We start from the raw sequence: 15,512 nt of genomic DNA on the forward strand, positions 1-15,512 counted from the left end.
GGCAAGGCTAATCAAGAAAAGGAAAATGTGATCATGCAGAAATGAGAATTGGTATGCAGTAAACGAAAAATATAGAGGAACAGGTTTTATGACTTTATGCTAATAAACTTGAAAATCTCAGTGAAGTGGATGGTTTTCTGGGAGAATAAAAATGATCAAATTTGACAGAAGAAGTGATAGAAAAGCTGTATAGATGAATAACCCTGGAAGAAGCTGAAAAAGATGTCCAAAAAAGTATTAAACCCAGACCATTTCAGAGGTGAATCAAGGAACAGATCATCTCTGTGCTGTTTAAATAGGGTTAACACGTGGAAAAAAATAGGTAGGTAGCTTCCCAAGTCATTTTAGTAAGTCAGTGTTGCCCCAACGCAGAAGCCAACCAGTCAGAAAGGTAAAAGAGAAACTGCAGCCCAATGTCACAAATATAGAAACAAAATATTAGAAAATCGAATGCAACCAAATGTGTAAAATAACAATACACTATTATACCAGCAGGGCTAACATTAGCAAAGCAAATGTTATTCAATATCAGGAAATCTCTTAATGTGATCAATTATGTTAGTAGATCAAGGAGAAAAACCACATTATCGCTGTCTTAAGAGCTTAGGTTTTGAAATCAGAAAGACTGAGTACAAACCCTGCCTTTTTTCGCTTCCTAACTGTGGACCTTGGGCACTTTCCCTATCTTCAAGTTTGGAAAATAATGTCTAAAGTCAGGGACATGTACAGATTAAATTAAATAATGAATATAAAACTCTTGGCACACAGCTGGACACATAATCAGGGCTCAGTAAATGAGAGTTTTAGAAAAATTCCAAGACTGCCATCCATTCCTGGTGATGTTTTGTAAATAAAACAAGAATGGAAGAACACTCCTTTCGTATTACAAAGATAGTCTCTCTCAAACCAAAGCAACAGCATAATTAACTGTGAAAACATTAGTGACATCCAGTTAAGCTCAGGAACAAGATAAGGATGGCTTTACCTCTCCACTACTATTAATGTTCTGGAAGTTCTAGCAATGGGATTAAACAAGAGGATAAAATAAGAGTCACAAATATTCCCAAGGCGGAAGCATTATCATCCTCATTTTCAGGGGATATGTTTTTTTTGTAATTTGAACCTCTCAAAAAAAAATCAATGGAAAAAGTCATGGAGCTAAGTAATGAGTTTAGTAGGGTAGCAGTCACAAAATACAGAAATAGAGATGTAAAACCGATACCTTTTTTATGATAATGAGCAAGCCGTTAGAACATATCATGGAAATATATTGCATTTACAGCAGCAACAAAAGTCATGGGAATTAACTCAACAAGAAATGGACAAGATTTATGCAAAGAAAAGAAAAAAAATTTAGAGAGAAACTCAAAATGAGACAAAAGGAGAGACACTCTTTTCCAAGAAGAATCAACAATATAAGTTTTCAGTTGTCCCAATGACGCTATAAATAAATTCCAATCAAAATCTCAACGAGGTTTTTTTCTTAGGGAAATCTTGACAAAATTATTCTAACTTTCTCTGGAAGACTAGAAGTGTGAAGAGGGAAATGTTGCAGGAGAGCAAGGTGGATGGACTTGCCCTACTAGATACTGAATAAAATTAAAGACTCCAACAATTAAAACAGATTCACTGGTAAATAAAAACAAACAGATGGATTCATGCGATAGACTAGGAAGGCAGGAACAGATCCAAGTGTGCATGAGAATTTATTATTGATTATGGAGGTATTTCGTAGACCAGTCAATAAACAAATCTCAGCTTCTACTTATGTATATTTTTATTTTTGACTTTTTGTTTTGAAAAGATTTCAAATTTTTAGAAAAGGTGCAAGAATAGTACAATAAATTCCATTATCCTTCAAGATGATTCACCAATTGTTAGCATTTTACAATCGCTTATAACTTTATGCTAATAAACTTTGAAATCTTATGAATTCAAATCCTGGCTTTTTTCCACTTCTTGACTGTGGAATTTACTCACACACACACAATTTTTTTTTTAACAACAGAGTAAGTTTCAGACAATATGTACACTTTATCCTTAAATACTTCAGTGAGATTTTCCAAAGAATAAGGGCATTCTCTTATGCAACCACAATACAATGATCAAATTCAAAATATTTAACATTGAGACAATACTATATCTAATGCTTAGTCCATATTCAAATTTTGCTAAGTTTCCCGTTAATATCCTTGACAGACATTCCCCTTCCTCTATCCAGGACTGGAATCTGGAATCATTCATTATATTTAGCTGTCATGTCTTTAGTTCCCTTTAATCTGGAATAATTCCTCAGCCTTTCTTTGTCTTTCATGTTACTGATATTTTTGAAACATACAGACCAGTAGTTTTGAAGAATCTCCCTCCATTTCTGTATATCCAGTACTTCATAATTAGAATCAAGTTATGCATTTGTGTGGGAGCACTGCACAAGGCACGTTGTGTCCTTCTCGGTGCCACACTCTGGGAGACACACGATGTAGGTTTTTCCATTATTGGTGATGTCAACTTGGATTGATCACTTGGTTAAGTAGTGGTTAATAGATTTCTCCACTGTGAAGTTACTCTATTTCCATCTGTGATTAATACAAAATCTATGAGAGGCTACTTTGAGGCTGTGTGAACATCTATTACCCATTTTGCCTAAATTAGTTGCTGCTAGGATTGTTGTAAGGTGGTGGTTTTCTAACTCTATTATTCCTTCTGTATTTATTAGTTGGCCCTTTATTGTACAGAAAAGCTTTCTCTCCCTGTTTTTCTCCCTCCCTCTCTTTTCTCTTCCCTCTTTCCTCCTCTCTTTCTTCCCATCAGTATGGACTCATGGATTCTTATGTTACTCAATGGACCATCATCCATTACCGTCATTATTCATTTTGATCCTGAAATTGTCCCATATTTGGCCAGTGGGTCCTTTGGCCTTGTGAACAATTCCCATCATTTGTAAAGCTCTCCTTTGCTTTCTGGCACAACAAGATGTTCCAGGCTCATTTTGTACTTTCTCTGCTCCAGACTTGGAGTCAGCCATTTCTCTAAGGAACTTTGGTTCTTTTTCTTGGGAACTGGTATTGAGAAATAAAGATGTGGGCATAATTAAATGTAAAAAGTTAAATCATGAAAGAACCATAGATGAAGAGTTATATAATCTTTGGGTGAGAAAGAACTTTTAAATATAGTATCAAAGGCAAAACTCATAGATTTAACTGTGTACAAATATAGGAACTTCTCTAGGAAATCATCATAAACAAAATATTGAGAGGTCCAAGGCTCGTTCCTTGAATTTCTTCTCTTCTCTTTCCACATTCCTTCCCTTGGTGATTTCATTTGATGTTATGGCTTTAAGGACTTTTATGTTCTGATACTTAGCAAATTTGCATCTCCAGCCTGGACCTCACTTCTGGACCCCAGACTTGTGTGCTCAACTGCACATTCAGCATCTTCACTTAGATGTCCACTGGATCCCAAATGTCTCTACCCCTTCCCAGCTTACTCATACCACATCATCCCTCCATCAGAACCGCCACCCCCACCCCCCGCCCGCCACCGCCTGTAGCTCTCATAACACTTGGAAAAGAAGCCCAAGTCCTTATAATGGCCTCCACAGCTCAACATCATTGGTTCTTAACTCTGGCTGCACGTTAGAATCATCTGGAAACTTTAAAAGAAGTAGAGATGCCTGGAGCAGGGCCAATTAAATGAGAATCTCTGAGAGTGGGGTGTGGGCATTGGGAGCGTAGGAAAGCCCTCAGGGTCCTAATGTGCAGATGGAGCGGAGAACTCCTGTCCTACACAATCTGCCCCATTACCTCTTTGTCTTCATCTCCTACAACTTCTCCTTTCTCCCTTTACTCACTCCATTCCAACTGAACTGGCATTTTTGCTGTTCTTGAATACATCAGGTATGCTCCTACCTCAGGGCCTTTGCACAGGCTGTTTCCTCCTGCCTGGAACTTCTTTCCTCAGACATCTGAATGGCTTGGCTGCCTCGTTTCCTTGTAGTCTTGCCCTGACTTGAAGACATGCCCTTCTCACGAAGATCTCTTCCTTGTTTAGAGTTACCATCCCTATCTCCCTGTCGGCATGCTTTGTCCTCTTCCCTGCTTTATGTTTTTTTCTTTAGCACCTCAATAATCTGACATTTTATGTATGTATTTATGTATTTATTGTATATTTCACTCCTCTAGAGCAGAGGTTATCAAACTACAGCATGTGGGTCAAATTCAGCTGAGCATGTGTTTTTACAGGCCAGCACTGTAAGCTATGAAGACCTAGTCAGAGCACCCACCTGCACCCATCCCCTCAGCCTCTAGGGACTGCCTCCCTGTCCCACCTCCCAGGCTCCCAGGACCCTCTGGTTGCCATCTCTGTGCTGTGGGCAACTGCCAGGCACTGACTGGTGGAATCTCAGTCCAGGAGACAGAGACTCAGCCAGCAGCCTCCTCTCTAAACAGCTGCTCTGGTTGAGATGGCAGGCTTTCCTGGAAAAGCAAAGTGCCTTGGTGTTTGTTTGGTTGTCCCTGGGACAGAGGGTGAAACTGCCCATTGCACCTGCAGCTCCCTCCTGCCTGCCCCCCCCCCACCCCCCTGCCTTGGGATAGTCACTCCTCTTCCCAAGAATGTCTGCAATGGATGGCCACCAGTGCAAATTGTGCCCATCACCCTAGCAACTGAGGTGGGGCAGGGAGGAGTGGGAGTTTTCTCTCTTGTTACATAAGTACCTACCTCGAATTTGCCTACTGACCTAAAGTATTTAGTATTATCTGGTCCTTTTACAGAAAAAGTTTATGGACTTTGCTTAAGCTTCATGAAGTCATGTTTTTTTAATCTTATTTTGTTCAATGATGATTTTTCTGTATCTAATAGGATGCTTGGCACATAGTAGGTACTCAACAAATATTTAATAGATGAATACAAACCAAATGATAAACTAGAAAAATATAATTTATAAAAGTATATTAAATATTATATATAACAAAAAGCCTTAAAATATTAAGAGCCAGCATATATCATTAAGAAAAACATGAACATACTAAGAGAAAATCTGGTAAAGACAAGAAGACAGAGGTTCACAAAGTAGAAATACAAAGACCAGTAAACATGTGAAAACTTTAATACCAATCAAATACATCCAAAATAGAAAAGGATAAGTTTCATTTATCAGGCTGGCAAAGACTAAAACAATGGAAATACCTGGTTTTAGGAAGGCTGTTTGAACTGGTTAGTGTATTAATTTCTGGGTAATGAGATTATGGATGTAATTTTTTTTCTCTTTATCTTATATGAATTTTTGAAGGTTCTACACTGAGCACATATTACTTAAGTAATGATCTAGAAAGTTATTAAAGAACAAGTGGAGTTGCTGGGACAGCTGGATATCTATATGGAAAGAATAAATCTCGATCTTTACCTCTCATAAAAACTAACTCTAACTGGGTCATGGACCTAAATGTTAGAGGTAAAATAATAATGTTTCTAGAAAATAACAGGAGAAAATATTTGTGACATTGGCTTAGGTAAAGATTTCTGAAACAGAACACAACAAACATGAATCATAAAAGAAAACTGATAAAATGAATTTTATCAAAATTATAAACTTTTGCTTTTCTAAAGACAACACTAAGAAAATGAAAAGGCAAGCCACAGAATGTAAGAATATATTTACTAAACATATGTCTGACCCAGGACTTGTATACAGAATATTTAAAGAACTCTTACAACACAATAAAAAGACAAATAACCCAATTTAAAAGTGAGCAAAATATTTGCAGAGACATTTCACCAAAGGAGACACATGAATGACCAATAAGCACATGAAAATATGCTTGACATCACTAGCCTTCAGTGAAATGCAAATTAAACTCACAGTGAGAGACCACTATATGATGCCTGTTTGAATTAAATTAAAAAGATTGACCATACCAAGCATTGTTGAGGACAATCAACTAGCAATCTGATTTATTACTTTGGAATGTAAGGTGGTACACCCACTTTGGAAAACAGTATTGTCCACCTTATCATACCACCTAACAATCCCACTCCTAGATAGTTACCCAAGAGAAAGAATATTTGTCCACTGACATACTTGTATGTGAATGTTCACAGCAGCTTTATTCATACATGACCCAAACTGGAAAGAGCCCAAGTGTTCATTGACTGGAAAATGGGTAAAAAGTTGTGGAATTTCCATATAGTGAACTTAGCAATAAAAAGAACAAAATAGTGATATACACACAACAGCATGAATGAATCTCAAAAGCATTATGCTAAGTAAAAGAAGTAAAGCATAAAAGGCTACCTACTATGTGAGTCCCTTTATGTGAAGTTCTAGAAAAGGCAAGATTATAGTGACAGAAAGTAGATCAATGGCTGCCTGAACCTGTGGGGCTATTGGAAGGGACTAATACAGAGAGATACCAGGAAACTTTTTAGGGTGATGAAAATGCTTTATATTTTGATTGTGACAGTGGTTACATGACTGTATATAATTTCCCAAACTCATCAAACTTTACACTTAAAATGAATATTAATGTGTATAAATTATAATCTAAAAAGGCTGATTTAAAAAATCACAGGGAAAAAAGTAGAAAAATAATAGGAAGGACATTCAAAAAAGAGGGAATGCAAAGAGATCTTCTACTCGTCCTCAGAGTGGGAGGGGATCACTGGAACCTGAGGGATATTGTGTCCTAAGACAGAGAACACAGTGTTTTTGGTAAGAAAAGAGGTCTTAAGAGTAATGCTTAAATTAAAGCTGTCAGCCTTGGCCATACCTCACCACCATAATTCTCAAGAAAAATGCTGGCCTAGACAGAATTTTCCCCATTCAAGGGTGAATAATAAACAGAAAGGAATCATCAAGAAAACTGGTACAACAGAGAAAGGAGAAAAGACACATAAAAGTAGAAAGCTGATGAAGAATGCATATTGGAAAAAAAAATTACTTCAGGAAACAGATGAGCATTTCAGAAAAATACTCCATCCATGATCTCAAAGAAATTAATGAGAACATGAACTCTTTAGGGGGAAATGGAAGGAAGAGAAGAGATAAAAGAGATTGAAGAAGCAACTTGAAGACAATGGAGAGAGATTAAAAAGTGAGCCAATAAAGATAAAAAAATAGAAATGTAAGATAATAATAAGTGTGTTAGAAACATAAAAACCTTATTGGCAATCACAAAAATTGAGCATACTTCTGAAATCAGAGTAAGATGCATAGTAGAAAAATATGAGAAAAATCTCATAAAATGAAATGGGAAGAACAAATAGAAAAAAATAGGTTAAATGTTCAGGATATACCAAAGAACTCCAGCATGTATGCAATTGTTGTTCCATTAGAAGTGATAGAGTAAATGGAGGAGAAAAAAGTTCAAAAGTAAATGAAAACTGTCCTATAAAGGAAGACCTGAATGTACAGTTTGAAAGGGCATGTTTATGTTCCAGAAAGAACATATCCTAGTGAAGTAATTAGGTATTAAAGTTAAAGAAAGAATCACATGGGCATCCAGGAAGAAAAAGCAAGTCACTCAAGGGAGGAAACAATATCAGCTGGCCTCAGCCTTATCCCCAGTGACATTCAGTAGCAAAAGAGAGTGGAGCAATGTCTCTAGATTTCTGAAGGACATATGACCCAACAAGTTTTCACTCAGCCAAACTGTCACTCAAGTCTACAGGCAACAGTCATTCACAAACCTGAAAATATGCCAGGACCGTTGCATCCTGTACTTCTCGAAAAACTACCTGGGGATGGAATCCAGTTAATCAAAGGATGAATCTAAATAAAGAACCCTGGAATGAAGACACCCTTATATTAAATGGTGGGTGATGAATCCTTAATAATAAATTTATGTGTAGAACTATTATGTTTATATTATAAATATAATATTGAAAATGTAAAAACTCTTTTTGTAAGGCACTGAAATTTTGAGATTGCTCGTTACTGCAGGCTAAACTAGCACAAGCTAATTGATACACCAATATTGGTCTAACGAACCAGAGTTTATTTGAATGAGAGACTGAGGGGATTTCTGGGAAAGAATATGTCCTAAGATTAGAAAGATCTTGGTTTGTCTTGGAGAGGCTAAGGGAGTCTAATATAGGGTGATGTCTATTACTTAAATACGTTCTTGACCACATCCCATTAATTCATATCTTATCCTTGGGGGAGAGAGAGCTACAGTGCAAGTAAAAGCAAAATATCTGTTTCACTAAAAATCGAAAAGATATTGTGGCCAGAACAATTAGCTTTGAGATTCTCTCCCACACTGTAACATGATGGGGGAAGATAGAGTCTGTCTCAATGACCTGACCCTCTGGTGGCTTTGCATCTTGACGGTTCCAGGCCATTGGTGGCTGTGCCCACTGGGAAGTGCTGTATGTAGGAACCATGTTCAGGAGTGGAGATCAGAGCCCAGTGGGAAATGGCAGTGTACACTGCTTGTTAGGGTGTGTTGGATGGTGTTAGATTGTGGATCTGGCCTGTACAGAGGACGTAGCGATGATGGTTTCAGTTGTAGTTAACAGGATTGTTACCAATAGAAACAATAAAGGGAATTCATAGTCTGAGTATATGGAAATGTCCAGCAATGCAGTGAGATGAAGGCAGTTTGATCCAGAAGTCTAAGGATGTCACTGAGGACTTGATTTCTTTCCATCTCTCTGTTTTATTTCCATGAGATCAACTTCATCCTTCAAATGGGTCCCCTTGTGTTTGCAAGATGGCTATACCTCCAGTTTCTCGGTTGACACACACAAGCAGGTGGAAAAACAAAATCACTGAACACAGCCCTCGATCTTCATTCTTTTGTTGTTGTTGTTGTTGCTGTTGTTTTGTCGCTGCGTGGCACGCGGGATCTTATTAGTTCTCTGACCAGGGATCGAACCTTTGCCCCCTGCAGTGGAGCACAGAGTCTTAACCACTGGACCCAGGGAAGTCTCTCTAATTGTCCTTTTTTTTAAAAATTTTCTTTCTTTCTTTTTTTTACATAACAGGTTCTTATTACTTATCTATTATATATATATTAGTGTATATAAGTCAATCCCATTAGATCTTCATTCTAATTGGACCAGTTTAGGTCATTTATCCAAACTAATAATGTAAAGGGAATGACATTATGTAATTGGCTTAGACCAGCAGTTCTCAACCAAGGGCAATTTTGCCCCCCAGAAGACATTTGGCAATGTCTGAAGGCATTTTATCACAAGTGGTGTGTGTGTATGTGACTGGCATCTAGTGGATAAGGGCCAGATATGCTGCTAAACATCCTACAATGCATAGGCCAGCCCCACACCCCACTCCAAACAAAGAATTATCTGGGCCAAAATGTCCACAGTGCTGAGGTTGAAAAACACTGGCTTGGACCAATCAGGATCCCCTTTAGAGTTGAGATGGGGTCAGGACCTTCAAACTGCCTGGCAGCTACACACAGGAAGGATGAACTGGCTGCTGAGAAGGCAATGTGATATCCTCCACCAGGGCTGATGAACCTCTAGGAGGCAAATGGACTTGTGTGTTGACATGGGTAAGGCACTCCTGGGGCCTCCCAGGAATACTTGGAGTGGAGATTGTAAGACGCCAAATTCTTGTATAATGTGGACCAGAGAAATCAGGGTTATTGTCAATAGGTTGACTTCATTTGTTCCCAGAGGCTAGTGAGATCTTGGCCAGCCCAGGTTACACAATTGTAGGATTTTGGAATAAGACCTGGAGGCCTGGGTACCATTACCTGCTTGAGTTGGGGGGAAGGTCTAGGGATGAGGTCTGGGGCAGAGCAGGAGCTGTAGAAGTGGGCAGCTTCAGAACGTGAGGGCTGCAGGCCCGGCCAGAGATGGCCATCTCCTCCCAAAGATGATAAGTATCCCTTGAGAGATGTTAAAAAGGGGAATGATCGCTGGGCTTGCATTTTATAAAAATTATACACCTTGTGTGGAGGAAGAGTTAGATTGAGGGTGGACATGGGGTGGGCAGGATGGTCTCCAGTTAGGAGACCACAGCAGCATCCAGGGTGAGGCCAGATGACACATGGTACCAAGAAGGAGGTGGAGAGGAGGACATGGGTTTGAGAGTCCCTAGGAGAAGGCAGTTATAGGATCTGGAGATGTGATGAATAAAGGAGGTGAGGGAAATGGGGTAGTCAAGAATATCTCCCACATTTCTGACCAAAACTGCTGGTTGGGTGATGGAACCACCAACAGATGAAGCACAGAGGAGGGGCTGGGGTGCTGGCATGGGGAGGAGATGGTAGGTTGGGTTTTGAATCTGTTGGGTTTGAGGGCCTTGTGGGATTTGGATCTGGAGCTCAGGAGGGCTAGAAAAAGAGAGAGCCTGAGGGAGGCCCAGGAGGAAAATCAGAGAGGGAGAGACACTTGGGAGAAGCAGGGAGTTACCAAGTATCAGACACTACCAGGAAATCATGTACGATAAGGCCTGAAAGCGTCTACTGAATTTAGCACCAGGAGGCTGCTGGCGACCTTGGGAACCAGTTTTTCTGCAGTGATAGCGGCGGAAGTCAGATTGCAAAGCCCTGGGGAGAGGATGCGAGGTGAGGAGATAGAGGGGGTGAATCCAGACCCCTCTAAGGAGAAGGTTGATCGGGAAGGGAGCAAAAGGAGATGGTGGCAGGAGGAAGGCAAAATCGGACAGACAGAAAATTCAGAAAAACCACCGCTTCTATTAAATTTAAAAACCAAATAATTAAAAACAGTTAACAGACAGTGAGCTAAATTGCATTACTAAAGGACTTCCACTAAAGGAAAAAAAAGTGAGTGTTAATACAAACTTAAAAAAAACAAATCAATGCTTTTAAGCCAATATGTTTAGCTTTTGTTAAGTAATCTGATCTTTTCTTATTATAAAAGCAATACAGAGAGCAGTCTCCTGGGTTCCCGTACCCTGCTGCTCTCTGCTCGAGTGCCCCTTTCCAATAAATTCTTTTGCTTTATCATTAAAAAAAAAAGGAAAAAAAAAAGCAATACATGTTAGTTAAAACTTTAAATTTTAATAAAAAAATTAAGTTAATCATATCATTTTACACTAAATATAATTTATGGATATATGAAATACATATACATTTAGTATATATTAAATCATTTTATAATTTATGTAACTGTTTCTCTCTTAGTGAAGTTATTTTTGTTTATCACGACGGTCAGAACTTTCATGCTGAGGGGAAGTGGAGGGGAAGAGAGAATTAGATGCCCTGTTCCAAGTTCACAGTCCCCCTAAGACCTTGAAGTATCCTGTTCTGACTCAGGGACCCCTTTAATTTCCCACATATTTGAGGAAGAGATAACTAAGGTCGAGGGATAAGCAAGCTCTTGCCAGCGGAAGTCACCATCCTTCTCCAATGCCCAACGCCTCCCTCCCACCTTCCAAGTGAGATCATTTTCTGGAAATTTATTACGTCTGCTTTACGTCCATGTCTCAAAATGTGCAGTGGCAATACACTGAAAACCTATAGTAGTCGTTTCCTCGTGTGAGGTGGAGGAGTTTGGACTTGACCTTACAAAATGAGTGAGAAACAGGCTCCTATGCTAACCACCCCCTGGTGTAAACAAGCCTCCTCCTGCTGCCCCTGGCCTGAATCTTTCCTCCCCTTCGGTGAATGATCCAGAATGAATGCAAATGTTCCATTCCACCACTGCCCTTGTGAACCAGTGACTCAAATGATACCCAACCATCGCCTCAGGGTAATCAATCCATGTGCCCATATCCTGTTCTAAGTGGGGGTCAGGACCGCAGGCCCAGAGACAGCCGCATGATTGCACAACTCCAAGTCGTCATGGATGCTGGGAGGGGATCAGGAAGCCTGGCCCAATGCCATTCTGAATTTAAAAACTGAAGAGAAGATGGATTATGGCAGAAGGTATCGTGCCCAAGTTGGCTCCTTGACTGGATGGGTGAAAAAGAAAGTGGTCAGTGCCAGGAACCGCCCTGTCTCTGCTAGAAAAACCTGTGAAACACCTTCACGTTCATTATTGATGGATTATGAATTAAAAGGATGGGGCAGGTGTGTCTATTTTACCCAAAGTTTCTCAGGTCACCCCTGTGGGCCAAATGGTGATCCAGGGGCTAGGATGACCTAGCCCTTCTCTGACCCTGCCTCTTTCCTCCCTTTACAGCTGAGACCTAGTGGATGTCCAGCTACCTAGAAGGTTGATTCAGGAATAAATCCCAACCAGGGTTTTGGGAAATGTAAGGAGCTCAGTGTGGAATTGGTTAAGTCAGTACAGTTACCTCTTTTTTTCAGCCTTGCTCTGACCTAAAGCCTCAGATCCAGAGATCAGGGATGGCCTTGAACTCCATCTAACAGAGGGTCCCTCTTGTCCCTGAGCCCTTTCAGGAGCTCTGGTCTATCCAAGTGTTGGGTCTGTGTCTGCTGCATCCCCTCTTCCCAGAGAACCACAGGCTATGCCGTCTGGCCTGTCAGGATTGCCATTACCGTCTGAGGCTCAGTCCTCTCTCTGGCCCCTCTGGCCCCTCTTGCCAGGCCTCTCCAAAGCTGACCCTGCCTTGGCAGTATCCGCTGCCAGTCTGCTCTCTTTCCACTGGCCCAAGCTCACTTCCTGCCCCCATGCCAGCTGTGTGTCCCGAGCAATCGACTGCTCCACATCATGTTTTGTTTCTGATCCTAGCGTTCCCACAGCCGGCAAGCCTCCCGCTCCTGTTCCCACAGGTTGGAGCCAGAAGCGCTAGTCTGTGGAACTCCAGGTGCCTGCCATCCCCACTGCCCCCTTGTGAAGAGAGTGGCCTTGGGCATCTGCTTGCAAGTGAATGCTGGGTGTTGTGGTCTGGGACTTTGCTCCTCTCTGCCCACAGTGAGTTGGCCCAGGAATTAGGACTTGAGCCCAGGGAAGCCATTTTTTGGCTGGATGCCGGTGAGACTAACATCCCATGAACTAGCCCAGCCCGGTGGTAAGACTTTGCACATAGGGCTGTTCCATGTTGGACAGGGACCAGCTGGCTCCATCCGATCTTCTCTCTTGGGAATTTTGAAAGCGAAATAACTCATAGAAGTCAGGCAGTGAAAAGAAGAAACAAAGGCAGAAGGAGGGCAGAAGGTCTGCCTGCTTCTGAGATGGGGGAAGACACACTCTGCAGCCGTGTTGAGCATTCCTGGGTACCAGATATCAGTCTGGTTCCCCGACCTGGGAGCGCAACATGGCTGAGCCCTGGCTGGGGCAGGTTTTCTCACTTCGCCGTCTCCCAAGGTTGACCTGAGCCAAGCTTTGGTCTTACCCAGCCTCTCCAGGAGTGAATGGCCACACCTAGAGAGTGTTAATTGAGGAAATGATTGAGGTCAGATGGAGGGAGTTTTCAGCAGAATGTCCTGGCTTGTTATTGATTCTAGTAGCTAAAGAGATGAAGACATAGGTGACATGCTTATCAAATGAGTGTGTGACTCAGGATTGAGAGGGATGGCGAATGGGTATCAGGGTCAAAGATCAAAGAGACTTAGTGTCAGGCTGGAGAGATGGGCCAAATCCAATGTGATGACACTCAAAGGACAAATAGGAACTGCTCCCTTCACCCGCCTTGTAGCACTACAGCTCTTTAAAAATACTTGGCATGTCTCACTGGCTGCAGGAAAGTAGCCCAGAGTGAGGGAGTTGCCCCAAAGGGAAACCAAAATGTTTGAATCCTACAATAATGAGAGTATGGTCTCTTGTTCAACCTCCAGCTGGGGCAAAATGTCATGAGGCCCCATGGGCTATTCTAGTAGTGGGTGGAACTTTCCATGGGAGGGGTAAAGGGGCTGATGGTGCCCAGAGCATCACCTTAATCTTTCCTTCTTAATCTTTCCTTCCTTCTTAACCCTTCCTTTCTAAACCTTCCTCCTTCCCTCCCTTTCTTCCTCCCTCCTTCCCTCCCTTCCTTCCTTCTCTTCTTCCTTTATCAAACACTGACTGAACACTTCTTGTCTGGCATCATGGTAGGTATTTGGCCTCACAGGAGAACAAAGAGGCCAAAGAAGTTTTACAGAGAAGCTTGTGTCTGGAGAAATGAGTAGGAGTTTCGTTTAGTCAAGCAGATTTAGGAGCAGGTAGGGGGGCGGAGGAAGATCATCCCGATTTGAGAGAATGGTGAGAAGTTTAAATTGGCTGGAGGTTGGGGAATGGAGGAAGAGAAGCTGTGATTCCCACAGTGGAAGACATTATATATGCTGCTTCAAGGACTGTGGCTTTTATCCTGAGGTTGATTATTAAGAGTTTTTAAGCAGGGACAACACAATCAAATCTGAGATTAGAAAGCTCTCTCTGGTGGCAGGATGGAGGATTGGTCTAGAGAGGAAAAACATCGAGGGCAGGTAATCCAGTTACCCAGAATGGCAGCCTTCCTTCTCTCGCAGACAGAAACCACCCCCTGGCAAAGGACTAAAAATGTCAGACACTCACTTTCCCAGCCTCCTTTACAGCTAGATGTGGGCATGTGACCTGGATTGGCCAATGGAACCCAAGGGAATACTCCTGGGGATGGGTTTCTGGGGAAGAAAATTCTTCCCTGATAAAAAGAGAAAATTGAGGTGGAAAATGTCTTCTTTGCCTTTAGACTTTGCCTTGTGCGAATGTGGTGTTGGATTCTGTGGCTATTGTCTTACACACTTCAGGGGAAAGCCACGGAATCAAGGCACAGCTGACCCCAATCCCTAACATCTGGGCGGCTGAGTTAGCCAGTCCTGGCTGTCTGCCTTTTGGCTACCTGTTGTGGAATAGTTGAGGCTAACATTTTTTGAGAGGCCTCCCAAGAACTTTACATGTATTGATTCTTTAATTTCTTATAATAACCTCATAGGGAAATTAAAGAAACTATATATATATGATATATATAAATCTATACATGTTATATATATTATATATAATATATAATATATAGTTATATATATTATATATAATCTATACATGTTATGTGTATTATATATATAATATATATATATAATCTATGCATGTAACACATGTAGGTTATTACCCATACCTTACAGATGAGGAAATGGATACACAGAGGACCAAAGTGACTTGGGCACAGAGAATGCAACAGCTACTGCATAAAGGAACCAGTATTCAGCATCTTACTTGGTTAAGCCTCTATGAGCAGGGCACCTTGTAACTGATGGGCGGAGGCATCCTGACTGTTGGAGGAGCCACTGCTGTGGTCTAGGGAAGAGAGGGTCAGGTGAGCCGGGCTACTGGCTCTGGCATGGGAAGAGAAGATGGATGAGAGAGACATTTGAGGCATAGACGGTCAGCCGTGGTGCCCCATTGGGTGTGGGAAGTGAGGGAGAGGAAGGAGTGAAGAAACTTCCTGAGTGCATGGTGAGGTTGTGGGGTGACAGGGCAGGAGGGGTCTCTGGAGGAAGAGGAATTTGGTTGGGAACTGTCAAGGGGGGTGTCACTTTGGAGTTGTCAGGTAGCACTGGGGGTCCAGCAGGCCCTCAGAAACTCTCGTGTGGGAGGAGAGCTGGAGCTCTAGGTCTGGGAGCTGTTGACACAGGCAGGGAGCTAAGCCGTGCGGAGTGAAGTTG

This window comes from Balaenoptera acutorostrata, chromosome 12 (genome assembly GCF_949987535.1).
Source record: "Balaenoptera acutorostrata chromosome 12, mBalAcu1.1, whole genome shotgun sequence".
NCBI classification, from domain to species: Eukaryota; Metazoa; Chordata; class Mammalia; order Artiodactyla; family Balaenopteridae; genus Balaenoptera; species Balaenoptera acutorostrata.